We start from the raw sequence: 17,641 nt of genomic DNA, 5'->3' as shown, positions 1-17,641 counted from the left end.
TATGGAATAGTGGAAATTATTTTTGTAACTAGGCCATTGACTTTTTCTTGTGTTGCACATTCCCATATTCACATCTTGAAGCCCTTATGATTGTATTTCCTTTTGAAAATTATTTTATTTTGATAACTTTGTCACTTGTGTGGTCAGAAGCTGAGTTGAATAAAATGAATGTGTATTTTTAATCACTGATGTTCCTAATAGTGAGCTAGTGTGTGCTTAACTTAATTTCCTCCTTCAACAATATAGATAGAATCTTTAATTAGACTATACAGTTCCATTTATTAAAAAAAAAACTTTCCCTGAAGTCATTAGTGTTGCTTATGATATGGGTATCAATGTAATTCTGAATCGCGTTTCTCACCAGCAGGATTAATGCTAACAATGCAACATGACCCTCCAAAGGAATCTGTTATTCTGTGTAAAACAAAGGGCAATGATAAAATTATTTTAATAGTTTTACTGTTACTCTGCTCAAGTATAATGCAAGAATGAATACTCTTGACTCCAGTTTTTAATGTGCCTTCTCCCTGACAATGAGGAACCTGCAGACAGAAAAAAACACGAGAACGTATGTATATCGAAGTAGCTTTGTGCTCGGATAACAGAACAGCAAAATATCATTGTTACATTACTACAGCATCACTTGAATGCTTGTGAGATACTATAAGCATTGGAAAATAATATCACCTTAATGGTAGTTTACCTGTTATGAAATCACTGCAGAGGCATAGCTGAACTACACTAAGCCATTTTTCCACAGCTGCTAATGAGGATTAACATCTTATGCTGTATATGGTGGTCAATAGTGCTCACATTATGGTGCTAAAGCTGCTTTATCATGAACAAACCACTAAAATTTGTGTTGCCCTTGGAAGACTGAAATCATTTTGATTATTGACCCATATTAGTTTTACTGATGCATATTCATATTTCATAGAGTCATAGTGTTATACAGCACAGAAACAGGCCCTTTGGCCCATCGTGTCGGTGACGGCCATCAAGTACCTAACTATTCTAGTCCCATTTTCCAGCACTTGGCCCGTAGCCTTGTATGCTGTGGCATTTCAAGTGCTCATCGAAATACTTCTTAAATATTATGAGGGTTCCTGCCTCTATCACCTCTACAGGTAGTGTATTCCAGATTCCAACAACCCTCTGGTTGAAAACGTTTTTCCTCAAATCCCCTCTAAACCTCCTGCCCCTTACCTTAAATCTATGCCCCCTGGTTCTTGACCCCTCCGCTAAGGGAAAAAGTTTCTTCCTATCTAACCTATCAATGCCCCTCATAATTTTGTATACCTCAGTCATGTTCCTGCTCAGCCTTCTCTGTTCTCAGGAAAACAACCCGAGCCTTTTCAGTCTCTCTTCATAGCTGAAATGCTCCAGCCCAGGCAACATCCTGGGGAATCTCCTCTGCACCTTGACCAGTGCAATCACATCCTTCCTATAGTGTGGTGACCAGAACTGTACACAGTACTCCAGCTGTGGCCTAACTAGCATTTTATACAGCTCCATCATAACCTCCCTGCTCTTATATTCTATACCTCAGCTAATAAAGGCAAGTATCCCATATGCCTTCCTAACCACCTTATCTACTTGTGCTGCTGCCTTCAGTGATCTATGGACAAGTACACCAAGGTCCCTCTGACCTTTTGTACTTCCTAGAGTCCTACCATCCATTGTAAATTCCCTTGCCTTGTTAGTCCTCCCAAAATGCATCACCTCACACTTATCAGGATTAAATTTCATTTGCCACTGCTCCGCCCATCTTACTAGCCCATCTATATCGTCCTGTAATCTAAGGCTTTCCTCCTCACTATTTACGACACCACCAATTTTCCTGTCATCTGCGAACTTACTGATCATACCTCCTATATTCACGTCTAAATCATTAATGTACACGACAAACAGCAAGGGTCCCAGCACCAATCCCTGTGGTACACCACTGGTCACAGGCTTCCAATCGCAAAAACAACCCTCGACCATCACCCTCTGCCTCCTGCCACGAAGCCAATTTTGGATCCAATTTGCCAAATTGCCCTGGATCCCATGGGCTCTTAGCTTCTTAACCAATCTCCCATGCGGGCCTTTATCAAAAGCCTTCTGGGTTTTGAATTTTCTAATTTACAGATGATTCATGTGTCTATTTATCAGAACATTGTTACATCGAAGCAGGCTTTTGACATTTGTCATTTGAGAATCTTAAAGTCTTTGCTTAAATCACTAACTCCACTAATAGATTCATTTCAGTTCCACAACCTCTGTGTAAAAGAAATTGTTTCTGCTCTCTGTCCTAAGTCTCTTACATTAATCTCATATTTATGTTCCTTGTTCTACACCTCACATCACTGCAAATGGATGTTGCAGGTTCCGGGATTTAGATGTTTCAGTAAGAACAGAGAAGAGGGTAAAAGAGGGGGGGGTGTGGCATTGTTAATCAAGGAAAGTATTACAGCGGCAGAAAGGACGTTTGAGGACTCGTCTACTGAGTTAGTATGGGCCGAGGTTAGAAACAGGAGAGGAGAGGTCACCCTGTTGGGAGTTTTCTATAGACCTCCGAATAGTTCCAGAGATGTAGAGGAAAGGATAGCGAAGATGATTCTCGACAGGAGCGAGAGTAACAGGGTAGTGGTTATGGGGGACTTTAACTTTCCAAATATTGACTGGAAATACTATAGTTCGAGTACTTTAGATGGGTCTGTTTTTGTCCAGTGTGTGCAGGAGGGTTTTCTGACACAGTATGTGGACAGGCCAACCAGGAGCGATGCCACATTGGATTTGGTACTGGGTAATGAACCCGGCCAGGTGTTCGATTTAGATGTAGGTGAGCACTTTGGCGATAGTGATCACAATTCGGTTAGGTTTACCTTAGCAATGGGCAGGGACAGGTATATACCGCAGGGCAAGAATTATAGCTGGGGGAAAGGAAATTATGACGCGATTAGGCAAGATTTAGGATGTGTAGGATGGGGAAGGAAACTGCAGGGGATGGGCACAAACGAAATGTGGAGCTTATTCAAGGAGCAGCTAATGCGTGTCCTTGATAAGTATGTACCTGTCAGGCAGGGAGGAAGTTGTCGAGCGAGGGAGCCGTGGTTTACTCAAGAAGTTGAAGCGCTTGTCAAGAGGAAGAGATCGGCTTATGTTAGGATGAGACATGAAGGCTCAGTTAGGGCGCTTGAGAGTTACAAGCTAGCCAGGAAGGATCTAAAGGGAGGGCTAAGAAGAGCAAGGAGAGGACACGAGAAGTCATTGGCGGATAGGATCAAAGAAAACCCTAAGGCTTTCTATCGGTATATCAGGAATAAAAGAATGATAAGAGTTAGAACAGGGCCAATCAAGGATAGTAGTGGGAAGTTGTGTGCGGAATCAGAGGAGATAGGGGAAGCGTTAAATGAATATTTTGCGTCAGTATTTACAGTAGAGAAAGAAAATGTTGCCGAGGAGATTACTGAGATACAGCCTACTAGGCTAGATGGGATTGAGATTCACAAGGAGGAGGTGTTAGCAATTTTGGAAAGAGTGAAAATAGATAAGTCCCCTGGGCCAGATGGGATTTATCCTAGGATTCTCTGGGAAGCCAGAGGATTCCCAGAGGAGATTGCAGAGCCGTTGTTGTTGATCTTTATGTCGTCATTGTCGACAGGAGTAGTGCCGGAAGACTGGAGGATAGCAAATGTCCCCTTTTTCAAGAAGGGGAGTAGAGACAGCCCTGGTAATTATAGACCTGTGAGCCTTACTTCGGTTGTGGGTAAAATGTTGGAAAAGGTTATAAGAGATAGGATTTATAATCATCTTGAAAAGAATAAGTTCATTTGCGATAGTCAGCACGGTTTTGTGAAAGGTAGGTCGTGCCTCACAAACCTTATTGAGTTTTTCGAGAAGGTGACCAAACAGGTGGATGAGGGTAAAGCCGTGGATGTGGTGTATATGGATTTCAGTAAGGCGTTTGATAAGGTTCCCCGCGGTAGGCTATTGCAGAAAATACGGAAGTATGGGGTTGAAGGTGATTTAGAGCTTTGGATCAGAAATTGGCTAGCTGAAAGAAGACAGAGGGTGGTGGTTGATGGCAAATGTTCATCCTGGAGTTTAGTTACTAGTGGTGTACCGCAAGGTTCTGTTTTGGGGCCACTGCTGTTTGTCATTTTTATCAATGACCTGGATGAGGGTGTAGAAGGGTGGGTTAGTAAATTTGCGGATGACACGAAGGTCGGTGGAGTTGTGGATAGTGTCGAAGGGTGTTGTAGGGTACAGAGGGACATAGATAGGCTGCAGAGCTGGGCTGAGAGATGGCAAATGGAGTTTAATGCGGAGAAGTGTGAGGTGATTCACTTTGGAAGGAGTAACAGCAATGCAGAGTACTGGGCTAATGGGAAGATTCTTGGTAGTGTAGATGAGCAGAGAGATCTTGGTGTCCAGGTACATAAATCCCTGAAAGTTGCTTTACCCAGGTTAATAGGGCTGTTAAGAAGGCATATGGTGTGTTAGCTTTTATTAGTGGGGGGATCGAGTTTCGGAGCCACGAGGTCATGATGCAGCTGTACAAAACTCTGGTGAGGCCGCACCTTGAGTATTGCGTGCAGTTCTGGTCACCGCATTATAGGAAGGATGTGGAAGCTTTGGAAAGGGTGCAGAGGAGATTTACTAGGATGTTGCCTGGTATGGAAGGAAGGTCTTACGAGGAAAGGCTGAGGGACTTGGGGTTGTTTTCGTTAGAGAGAAGGAGGAGGAGAGGTGACTTAATAGAGACATACAAGATAATCAGAGGGTTAGATAGGGTGGATAGTGAGAGTCTTTTTCCTCGGATGATGATGGCAAACACGAGGGGACATAGCTTTAAGTTGAGGGGTGAAAGATATAGGACAGATGTCAGAGGTAGTTTCTTTATGCAGAGAGTAGTAGGGGCGTGGAACGCCCTGCCTGCAACAGTAGTAGACTCGCCAACTTTAAGGGCATTTAAGTGGTCATTGGATAGACATATGGATGAAAATGGAATAGTGTAGGTCAGATGGTCGGCGCAACATCGAGGGCCGAAGGGCCTGTACTGCGCTGTAATGTTCTAATTCTAATTCAAACTGTTTCTATCCACCCCATCCAATTCCTTCAAAATTTTAAACACTTCTATCAAATCCCCCCTTAATTACCACTGTTGTAATAAAAGCAAATCCTTTTTTGTAATTTTATTTCCTCATAGCTGACGACATCCGTGTGAATCTATGCTGTACTTGCTGAATTGCCTCAACATCCTTCTGATCGTGTTGAGCCGAAATTATACACAATACACCAACTGTGGCCTTGTTAAGGTTTTGAACAAATGAGATGTCGTTTTTAAGATCTTGTATACCTGAACACCCAAATCTCTCTATTCCAGGATGGTATGTTACTTCCCTGGTGCCAAGGTCAGGGATATCACTGAGCAGCTGCAGAGCACTTTGAGGGGGGAGGGTGAACAGCCAGAGGTCGTGATTTGTATAGGTACCCACAACATTGGTAGAACGAAGGATGAGGCCCTGCAGGCAGATTTGAGGGAGCTGGAAAGGAGACTAGAAAGCAGGACACCAAAGATTGTAATCTCTGGATTACTTCCAGTGCCACATGCTAGGGAGTATAGAAATAGGAGGACACAGCAGATTAATGTGTGGCTGGAGAGATGGTGCATGAGGGAATGCTTTAGATTCCTGGGATATTGGGACCAGTTCTGGAGAAGGTGGAACTTACACAGGCCAGATGGGTTGCACCACAACAAAGCCAGGACCAATGTCCTCATGGGGCAGTTTGCTGGTGCTGTTGGGAGGGTTGACACTAACTTAGCAGAGAGTTGGGACGCAGGATGTAGCCATAGAAAGGATAAACAAGGTGCACAAAGGATTAGGAGAGACAGAGGAAGGAGGCATTGCTGCATCTGGTTCTGGGGAATGAGAAGGGTCAGTGGATCAAGTGTTAATAGGAGAAGATCTAAGGAACAGTGATCATTGCATCATAAGGTTTAGTTTAGCTATGGAAAAGGACAAGGAGTAATCTAGAGTAAAAGTACTTAATTGGAGGAGGGTAAATTTCAGTGGGGTGAGAACAGATCTGGCCCAGGTAAACTGGAGTCAAAGATTGGCAGACAAAACTGTAATGGGCTACGTTTAAAGAGGAGATGGTTTTGGTATAGTCGAGGTACATTCCCATGAGGGGGAAAGGTAGAGCAACCAAACCCAGATCTCCTTGGACAACAAAAGAGTTAGAGGGTAAGGTGAAGCAGAAAAAGGCTACGTATGACAGATGTCAGGTTGATAAAGAAATGGGAAGCAGGCTGAATACAGAAAGGTCAGAGGGGAAGTGTAAAAGGAAATAAGTGAGGCAAAGAGAGAGTATGAGAAAAGACAGGAAGCTGATATAACAAGGAATCCAAAAGTCTTCTATAGGCATATAAATAGAAAATTGGTAGTGAGAGGAGGGGCGGGGTCGATTAGGGACCAAAAAGGGGATATATGCATGGAGGCAGAGGGCATGGCTGAGGTAATAAATGAGTACTTTGCACCTGTCTTTAGCAAGGAAGAAGATGCTGGCAAAGACCAAGTTAACTGAGATACTAGATGGGCCACAAACAGGTAAAGGGGAGGTATTAGAAGGCTGGCTGTCCTTAAAGTTGATAAGACACCAGGACTGGATGTAATGCATCCAAGGATACTGTGGAAAATAAGGGAGGAAATTGTCGAGGCACTGGCCATAATCTTCCAATCCACCTTAGATACAGGGTGGTGCCAGAGGACTGGAGAATTGCAAATGTCACACCTTTGTTCAAATAGGGTGTAAGGATGAACACAGCAACTACGGGCCAGTCAGTTTAACCTTGGTGGTCGGAACGTTTTTAGGAACAATAGTACAGGACAAAATTAACAGTCACTTGGACAAGTGCAGATTGATTAAGGAAAACCAGGACAGATTTGTTAAAGGCAAATCATATTTAACTAACAAGATTGAGCTTTTTGATGAGGTAATGAAGAGAGTTGATGAGGGTTGCTGTGGTTCTAAAAGCCACTTGATAAAGTGCCACATAATAGGCTTGTCCATAGAGTTGAAACTTATGGAATAAAAGAGACAGTTGCAGCATGGGTACGGCATTGGCTGACTGACAGAAAACAGTAGTAGCGAATCGTTGTTTTTCGGACTGGAGGAAGGTATATAGTGGGGTTCCCCAGAGGTCAGTACCAGGGCCACTGCTTTTCTTGATATGTATTAATGTCTTTGTTCATTCGTTGGTGTCATCTTCTTCCCAGAAGGTTGACTGCCACGGATCTCCACTGTGCTGTCCTTACACATTCTTCATAGGTCAACTACATCCAGGCCATTATATCTGTCATCCATTTTCTTCTCTGCTTCCCTGTCCTGTTTTCCGTCTATCCTTCATTCCAATAATTGTCCCTGTCCACCTTCTGCTCTAATGACGTGACTAAATATTGTATCTTTCTCTCTTTGATATTATACACTAATTTCCTCTTTTCTCCAGTTATTTCCTGCATTTCCTCATGAGTCTTTCTGTCTGTGTAGGATATGCAGAACATCCTCCGATATAGCCACATCTCATGCATTCAGCTTAGCAATAGTCTGTTTGTTTGTTGTCCATTAAGGACCTAGACTTTGGTGTACAGGGCACAATTTCAACATCTGAAGATGACACAAAACGTGGAAGTATTGTGAACTGCGAGGAGGATAATGATTGACTTCAACAGGACATAGGCTGGTTGAATGAGTGGACAAGTGCGAGAGGAAATTTTAATGCAGGGAAGTGATACATTTTGGTAGGGAGAACAAAAAGATTCAATGTAAAATATAGGGTGCAATTCTAAAGTGGGTGCAGGAACAGAGAGACTTGATGGTATATGTGAACAAATCATTGAAGATGGGGGCAGGTTAAGAAAACAATTAAAAATGCAAACAGGACCCTGGGTTTTATAAATAAAGGCATAGAGTACGAAAGCAGGGAAGTTAATGTTTAAACTTTATTACACTCTAGTTCGGCCTCAACTGGAGTATTGTATCCAATTCTGGGCACAACACTTTAGGAAGGATGTGAAGGCTTTAGAGAGGGTGCAGAAAAGATTTATGTGAATAGTTCCAGGGATGAGGGACTTCAGCTACCTGGATAGATTGGAGAAGCTGGGGTTGTTCTCCTTAGAGAAGGAAAGGTTGATAGATTTGTTAGAGGTTTTCAAAATCATGAGGGAGCTAGAGAGTACATGGAGAGAAACTGTTCCCATTGGTGGAAAAACCAGAGGCTATAAGGTGAATGGCAGAAGAACCAATGGCGACATGAGGAAAAACGCTCTTTAGAAGCGAATGGTTGGGAGCTGCAGTGCACTGCCTGAGAGTGTGGTGGAGGTCGATTCAATCATGCCTTTCAAAAGAGAATTGGATAAGCACCTGAAGATAAGATATTTGCAGGGCTGCGGGGGAATGCATGTAGATGAGAAATAGGAGGAGCCCAAAGATAGATCTTTGGGAGATACCAGAGGTAAAGTTGTGGGAGCAGGAAGGGAAGCCATTGTAAGTGATTCTCTGGCTATGATTGGATGGATAAGAATGGAACCAGGTGAGAGCAGTCCCACCCAGCTGGAAGACAATGGAGAGGCATTGGAGGAGATGGTGTGGTCAACTGTGTCAAAGGCTGCAGACAGGTCAAGAAGGACGAGGAGGAAAGGTTTACCTTTGTCACAGTCACATTGGATGTCATTTGTGACATTGATAAGAGCTGTTTTGGTACTATGGCAGGGGTGTAAACCTGATAGGAGGGATTCAAACATGGAGGGAACTTATGAAAACTTTGTTTCAGTATGTATGATAGGTTTTAATTGGATCAATTCAGCATGCATCTACTTGCATTTTTTCCTCAGTGTCCGTATGGTGTTGTTGGATAAATTTTAAAATTTCTGAAGAAAAGGGAGTTTCAAGCACCAATCATACTGTAGCTAAGTTGTTGGACTTTCTGCTGGATTGTGCTGTTTTTTCGAGGCGCAACCCACCTGATATCTGTGTAATAAAAACAAGAAATGCTGGAAATACGCAGCAGGTCTGGCAGCATCTGTGGAGAGAGAAGCAGAGTTAACATTTCAGATCAGTGACCCTTCTTCAGATATCTGTGTAACCAGTGCAAAAGACCATGGAATTTTAAGTGCAAAAGCGTTCAGTGCAAATCAAGTTTCTGCGATCTTTTGTGTTACTTTTGAAAACAAAATTGCACAAGAAGCAGGCCTTGCTCACAAAATGTCCCTGACCGAGGGTGATTTAATCACCTTTAGGAGTATCCATGAATTGTGGTCATTTGCAGACCTTTGAGGAGGCTTCAAAAATGAAGCAGATCATTTGGATGCAAGAATACTAAATGCTATAAAAGGTATTGAATATAATTTACTAAGAAACTGACTACTGTACACCAATATAACTAGAAAATGGTTCTGCATAATTTCTTAAATTCTTTGTAAATTACTTAAAATTGGCTTACTCACAGGTGGTGGACTAGATGCTTATTAAAATGCTTATTATTTGTAATGAACCCATTTTCTGCTGCATTAATCAACCTGCCGATTGCACCAGGTTACCACTCTTAAATATATTTTTAGTACAAAAGTTTTTTTTTAATGTTCTAAAACGTTGATTAATTACACTGGCTCATAAAGAGTTTTACATTTGTGATCATGCAACTGAGTTTGAGTGCATGTTGAGCACAAAATGTACTTAAAACTAGTGCAATTTGTACCTGGATTGCCATTTATGCCCAAAGCAGAAGCACTTCCGCACAGCTGTGCATGTATTTTAACATGTCGCAGTGAATCCCCAGTAATGTTCCGTATGGTAAGTCAGAGAATCTAGTTACTCTCTTACCTGTCTCTGATATCTTCATGTTGCTATTTTACTGGCTCTCTTCCACTTCTGTCGTTCTTTCTCTTCTGCTTCTCTTCCCTTAACACTTAGTTATGTTTCTATGTCTGTACTTTTCTTATGGGTAATAGGGTGGGGTGAATTTAAAAAAAAAAATTTCTGGGATGCAGGCGTCGCTGGCTCGGCCAGCATTTACTGCCCATCCCTAAAGGATGGGTTTTTACAACAGTCGACAATGGTTGATGGTCAACATATGGGCGGCACAGTGGCGCAGTGGTTAGCACCGCAGCCTCCAGGGACCCGGGTTCGATTCCGGGTACTGCCTGTGTGGAGTTTGCAAGTTCTCCCTGTGTCTGCGTGGGTTTTCTCCGGGTGCTCCGGTTTCCTCCCACAAGCCAAAAGACTTGCAGGTTGATAGGTAAATTGGCCATTATAAATTGTCACTAGTGTAGGTAGGTGGTAGGGAAATATAGGGACAGGTGGGGATGTTTGGTAGGAATATGGGATTAGTGTAGGATTAGTATAAATGGGTGGTTGATGTTCGGCACAGACTCGGTGGGCCGAAGGGCCTGTTTCAGTGCTGTATCTCTAATCTAATCTAAAAAATTAGACTCGCTTTTAATTCCAGATTTATTAATTGAATTCAGGTTTCACCATCTGCCATGGTGGGATTCGAACCTATGTCCCTAGAGAGCATTTGCCTGGGTCTCTGGAATACTAGGCCAGTGACATTACCACTACGTCACCGCCTCCCTATGGTATGGCAGAGAAGGAAGCCATCAAAAGCTGCAAGAGGCATGAGCTTCTATGGGAAATTATACAATGAACCCTCATCTCTTATAGGTGAGGGACCCTATCGTGCAGCTACTTTTACGAAGAGTATTAGTACAACAATGGGAACTTGGATTTATATAGCGTATTTTATATAATAAAACATCCTAAGGTGATTCACAGGAGTGCTACCAAACAAGATTTGACACTAAACCACAAGGAGATATTAGGACAGATGGCAGGCAGGTTTTTATGAAGTATCCTACAGGAAGGTAGCAAGGCGGAGAGGTTCAGGGAAGGAATTCCAGAACCTTGGCAGCTGAAGGCACGGCCGCCAATAGCCAAGTGATTAAAATTGGGGATGTGCAAGAGGCCAGAATTGGAGGAGTGCAGATAGTTATGGGCGGCGCAGTGGTTAGCACCGCAGCCTCACAGCTCCAGGGTCCTGGGTTCGATTCTGGGTACTGCCTGTGTGGAGTTTGCAAGTTCTCCCTGTGTCTGCGTGGGTTTTTGCCGGGTGCTCCGGTTTCCTCCCACATCCAAAGACTTGGAGGTGATAGGTAAATTGGCCCCCTAGAGTAGGGAGGTGATAGGGAATATGGGATTACTGTAGGGTTAGTATAAATGGGTGGTTGTTGGGCAGCACAGACACGGTGGGCCGAAGGGCCTGTTTCAGTGCTGTATCTTTAAATAAATTTTAAAAAAGTTCGGAGAGATGTAAGGCTGGAGGAGGTTACAGGGATAGGGAGGGGCAAGGTCATGGAGGGACGTGAAAACAAGGATGAGAATTTTAAAATTGAGGTTTTACCGGACCAGTAGCCAATGTAGGTCAACGAGCACAGGGCTGGTGGTGGGTGAACGGGACTTGGTGCAAGTTAGGATACGGACAGGGTGAGCTTAAGTTGAAGCAGGATGGAAGATGGGAGGCTGGCCAAGAGTATGGGATTGTGCCTGCTCATTACATTCTATATTTTCTAGGAAGAATAAATGTTCTGTATACTATCCCCCCCGCCACAAAACCCAACGCGGGCTGGGAACAAAATCCAGCCCGCTGTGTGTAATTTTGTTCTATTTCTGAAGTTTTGATCGTGTATTGTCAGCCAAAGATTGGATTTAGCGAGCGATAAAAGCAACAGAAAGAAAAGGTAAAATGGAAACAATTATTTTTTTTTTAAATTTCCAACTATAATTACAATCTGAAGGAATGAGACACCACACTTGTTCAATTTATTCTTTTAGTGCCAGAAAGGTTGTTTGGCAGTAATTAAGACTTAGCATGTCATTAAATGGGTCCTTAAACTGGAATAACTTTGACTTAACATTTTGTGGGGGATTCAGTCGGTATCTACGATGACCATACCGGAACTTCACACTGTTCAATAAATTTCAAAGGGGTCCCATATGGTGAGATGCTGTTTTTGTCCAGCTTACGGATGAGTGCTGCTTCCTCTACATCTACGGGAACTTTTGGATTTTCCAGTTTAATGGCATGTGTGCGCTCAATGGAATTTTTTGTTTGATTTATGCATAAATAACAATGAATGTTGTTCATCTCTCTGGACACAATCTTTTGCATTCAAGATAATAGAGTCTGTGGTTCAAAATAAATTAATGTAAATTGCTTGGAATAAAAATCAGGATATATAATTCTAAATGTGAAATGTAATGTGTCAGCAGCTAACTATTAGATGATGAATTTCATCTGTCTAGTTGATCTATCATCCAAGATTATTTCAAAATGTTTCAACTCATCATTTATCAGTTTATCCCTTGTGTACAAATAAGTGAATTTGAAAGACAGAGATGAACAAGAAAACAATCGAGACATATATCAAAGTGAAAAGAAATGCTGTAAAATCTCATGGGCTGCATTTTAAGAGTCCACCGCCAAAGTAAGCAGTGAACGTAAAATAAAATGCGGCCCGACCGCATGGGCACCACATCATGGAGCTGCCATGATTTCAAAAGTGGTGGCTCATTTGCATGGCCGCGGTGCCCGTCCCCCATGATGACGCCAATGCGCAGGCGTCGGTACCATTTTTAAAGGGCTTACAGCTGCCAAAGGACATTTAAAATTTAAAGGGCCAGGTAGGTAAACATTAAAAAAAAAATTACATTACTTTTCCAAGCATTCCCCACCCCCCCAAAATTGCTTTTCAAACCATTCCTGCCCTTTTCCACCCCATAATTTGTATATTGAGAAAATGCCCACCCCCCCCCCCCCACATCATTCGAGACCTTTGCCCTTTACCCCTTTCCATCACCCCTCCCTACTAATCCGCAGTGTTGTCACCCTGCTCCCCTGTCCCACACAGAGAAAATTCCTCCTCCCCCCGCCCACAGGTGCCGTACCACATTTCCCCAAACGGGAATTTGAAGGCACGAATGAAGATCGATGCAGCCATCAAGGAGGCAATCAGTGTGACATGCATATAGAATATATATGAATGTGTTAAAATGCCAAAGGTAGGTCTTTTTCAGTTTATAACTAATATTTTTCCAAAACAGCAAAACCTTTTCACTCTAGTATATGATAGCTTTTCTGCATTACAGCAGTATCTACACTACAAAAGTACTCAATTAGCTTTACAACACTTTGGGACATCCTGAAGTTGTGAAAGGAGCAAAATAAATGCAAGTTTGTTCTTCTATCACATTCTATAGCATAGTTAATAAAATTAATCCGAATATCTGTTAGAATATAAGTGGAGTAATATGTTATTGAGCAGTTAAATAGAGATTTACGGCTTGGGAAATCCACTTCCCCTTCCTCTCCTCAGTATCGCCTCCAGATTGTCTTGAATTTTTTTGCTATTTGTGACTGATTAATTGATTGCTACATCACAACTTTTTTATTGAGGGTGGAGAGTAGTTTGTCAACCTGTTTCTTTCCTTTAAGAAATGTAATTTTATCACACCATCTAATGTTTAATTTGTGTTGCAGAGTCAAAGATGCTGAATTCCTTGTTGGCTGTCTGTTCCAAATGCTTGTACTCCACATGGAGCATGCAATATATTTATTTTGTTCTCTTCCCCCTTCTTTGTTCCCTCCTCTATAGATTTCCTCATAACAAGCTACATTTCTTTGAATAGAAACAGTTTTTTTAAAAAAAAAAAGCAAAATGTATTTTTATATTGCAAGATCTGTAGTTTACAGAACCACATGTGTTATTTACAAGAGGTATATTTCTTTCATTGTAGCTGGAATAATTTGATCTGAAATTCAGAAAATAAGGTAGGAAGTAATTTATGTTCAATTTTCATGCCTGTGATGCAAATGTACGTAAGTCTGGTATCTTTCAAGGACCTAGGGAGAAAGTGTAGTTCACCAGCTTGTGACAAATTGTTTAGCGCTTCCCCGTCTCCGTACTTGGAATGTCATTAGATTGGAGTCGATCATGTACACACTGGATTGCAGACAAGATTTATGCCTTAGAATTGTCTTCTTGCTAATCAGTTTCTACAGTACTCTGCTATTACAGCAAATATATCATAGGATAGAATGGCACATTATGGAATATATTTTCCTCCATTTTCTTATGGTAGCAATAAAATTGTGAGTATAAAGCAAATGTCTTATACTTTTTGTTTGCTAATGACAAATGGCAAAAAATAGAGCCCAACATAACTTGAGCTGTTATAGCCACCACTTGCTTTTCTATTTGGGAGGATGTTGCATAGCCACAATTTACAAAAAGAAAGTAATGTCTCACTATGAATTATTTCTTCCTTTCTTTCCTTTGATGCACTGTCATTTGCATTTAAACTCCCAGAGAACATTATTTTGTACAATCTCCCTGCCTAATTAAGACCAAAACCAAAAATAGTACAAAGGCTTCGGAAGAGCAAACTCGAACTTCGAGCTATAAATCCCCAGTGAGGGTGGCATGGTATGCCGCGTTAGCTTGTGAAAGTAAACAGTAGAAAAATTGAGTTTTTAATATGATGAAAAGAGCTATGAAGAAAAAAAGAGGGGGAGAAGATCATCTGAACAGGAATTGGACCTCAGTCACTGGAGAAGAATGTCAATGTAAGCCTAGCAAAAATATTTTAATAGTTACAAGTGAACGCAGAATCCCAGGCAATTGGACGGATGACGGGCAGCTCGCCAAAGGTGTGAAATCTGCTGGCTCACCCACAGAGCCAAGCTGGCTGTTTGGTATTAAAGGGGAGGGCCAAGTGATAGTGGGAGGGTTGAAGGAAAACTGTCTTCCTAGCCCAACAAATATAATTCAAAAAACTTAAAAGGTGCATTTTTGGATCAGCCACCAGCAGTCCCTTTAAGGAGTGCTAGCTTGGTCACATTGGGCAGGACTTGTGTAGTTCACATTACAGCATGAAAGTTGCATTGTGATCCATGCATGTCATAGGACCCTAATTTGCATAATTTAATGCGGATTCCATCTATTTTTCAGTTTTAGTACTGAATCTCTATTTGCCAGCCACCTGCACAATGGGTTGGGTGCTGCCGGTAGTGCTGCATTGTGAATTTGATCTTGTTGTCAACTCTTTACTGGAAAAACATGGTCTGGTACTGAGACCTCTATTGTAAGATTGAAGCCACAAATTCAGCTCCTTTCGATATTTGCCTCATTCTCCTCCATGGCCACCCTCTCAAATTCAAATGGATTATTCATTGCCACAGCATATTGCTGTATCTTAGTTCCTCCACAGCTGAAACTGTTTTCAAATGATCTACTTATTCGCCTCCTATCCTCATTCACTGACAAACTCCACCCAAAACTGTGCAGCTCATTTCCTGTCATATTATCTCATTTGCCCATCCCTTCTGTCCTTGCTGCCCTCTGGCTTTCCATTTCCCAAAGCATTAAATTTAAATCCTTGTCCTTCGTTTTAAATCCTCGAAAACTTCTGCACCCTGGGAGAGTGACCGGTTTTGTGGGACAGTCTGTTTCTGGTGAGATGTTTTTAAAAGCAGCACAAAAGATTGCAAAAACTCCAGTTGTGCAATTTGCACTGAAAATTCTGCAATCTTTTGCACCAGTTTCACCTATATCAGATAAACTGTGCAGAAAAATGTGAAATTGAGTGGAAACGCCAGGCCAAGCTGATTTCTGTCTATGATACCTCTGCTCTTTGTTCATTTATAGCATTTGTAAAATATTATCAACCATTTTTCCTACTATGGATGTTAGTCTAATAAAACTGTAATGATCAGGTTTGAATATTGGCACATTTACTGTTACCTGTTCCTCCTTTATAATTAATCCTAATATTTGATGCTTTTGAGATCATTCTGTTTATTCAAAGCTATGCACTAGTGATGAAGTATTTGAGACCTAGATTTCTTGAACATATTTAGTAGCAATTGACCTAAAAAACATTTTAACTAGGTCATTGAATGTTACAACATGGAAACAGGCCATTCAGTCGATCACATTTAAACCACTGTTATGCATTTCCACAGAAGCCACCTATCTAATCATACTCCCCAGCTCACCTTTTAGACTCTCTAATATTACTAATCTACAAACTGTTGTCTAACTTCCCTTTCAAAGAATTTATGGACTCTGCTTCAACAACGGTCTGCAGCATGTTCTAATTGCCTGCTGATTTGTTTTCTAATCTCTTTCATTCTTTTCGTGATCAGCTTTAATATGTATTTTTTCATTACTGCCTCACTGACCCCTGAAAGCAATCTATCACTATTTACCTTACTATAACCCCTTACTAATTGCTGTAATTATGGGGCAACTATTGCAATTATTTTTTTTTGGACTTGCAGCTTATATTGAACCATTTCACCTTCAGCAGCTCTTCCACTATAGCAAACTATAATCAAAAATATTCCAACATATAGTATATTCTTCATGAGTAAGGTACTAATTTAACCATAAAAACGTTCTTTACATTATTCATAATGAGTCCATTGCCCCATTCAATATAATACCATTGCCAAAATAATCCTTTCAACGTGTCGATGAGCCATGCAACATTTACCAGAATAACCATTATATGAGGTCTGTTAAAATATGTAGGCAGAGAATATGAAATTGAGAAAAAAAAGTTTATTTTTGCACTCTCAGCTTTTCACATTGTCTGCATCTGTGCAGCAAACTGTCCACTTTTTTCAGAAAGAGCTAAGCTGTTTTAAGAGTTTTTTGTGTTTGAACTGTCCATAAAAATATTGAATATAATTAGATAAATACAGATGGGAGAGGCATTCACACCATCGTAGCTTATGCAGATTTTTTAAAAAGCCTCTCCGTCTTGTCACCCAACTGGATCCTGCCTAAAAGTTCTTGCCTTCACGCTCTTATATAAAAGATTCTTTCAATTGTTAATAGTTCACCAATTTAGTATGAGATTCTCATTTACCTTCTACCGATTTAGCAGTAGAGTTCAGTAACCTGTACACTTTGATAATCTGCAGTGAGCTAACATCAATTGGTAAGTCTGCTATTACTCTCCTCAGTCTTTTTCAATTTTGCATATAGCTAGTTCTACATCATCAATAGTGTACATACAACAGTGTACCGTACCTTATACATGTCTATCAAATTGCATCTGTCACTCTTCTGTCCACTTGCAGTTTCATCTAATTACTTTTGTAGATCTCTGGCAGATTCCTTGATTAAATTATTTTCCTCTCTGCCTAGTTTAGTATTATCTACAAACTTGATTCATTTTAGTGTGTCTCTGTATCCTATTACATTAGAGAGTATCCATTATAACTTTGAAAGTAACTGCAAAGATAATATCCTGCAGTTGTTTGAGCTACCAGAGGTTTTAATAACTATATTAATATTTGTGTCTAAATGTTTTTTTCTGATTCTGGTGTGACAATTGTTAACCAAATCTGGACAACTTTATTCTGCTTTAATGTCAGCTAAAGAGTTAGTGTTGGTCAAACTATGAGCATTAATCTGTGTGGAAAATAGTTTTAGTGTGACAACAATATTCTAGAAAAACAAAATAAGGGTTTTACTATGGGGATTTTTATTTCTAAATTTTAGTCTATTTGTTGATCAATATAATAGAAGTA

At 41.0% G+C, this 17,641-nt stretch overlaps 1 long non-coding RNA gene across 2 annotated transcripts in view; it reads left to right on the top strand.

Annotated features, from left to right (window-relative positions):
* The window catches only part of LOC137368768 (uncharacterized), a 1,225,970-nt gene that overhangs the window by 548,220 nt on the left and 660,109 nt on the right, over positions 1-17,641 (top strand). For both annotated transcript variants that reach the window (XR_010974829.1, XR_010974830.1), the window contains exon 3: positions 13,837-13,870. This is a non-coding gene — a long non-coding RNA (uncharacterized lncRNA). The remainder of the gene's footprint in view (positions 1-13,836; positions 13,871-17,641) is intronic.

This window comes from Heterodontus francisci, chromosome 4 (assembly GCF_036365525.1).
Source record: "Heterodontus francisci isolate sHetFra1 chromosome 4, sHetFra1.hap1, whole genome shotgun sequence".
NCBI classification, from domain to species: Eukaryota; Metazoa; Chordata; class Chondrichthyes; order Heterodontiformes; family Heterodontidae; genus Heterodontus; species Heterodontus francisci.
This window is presented reverse-complemented; position numbering and strand designations above follow the sequence as displayed.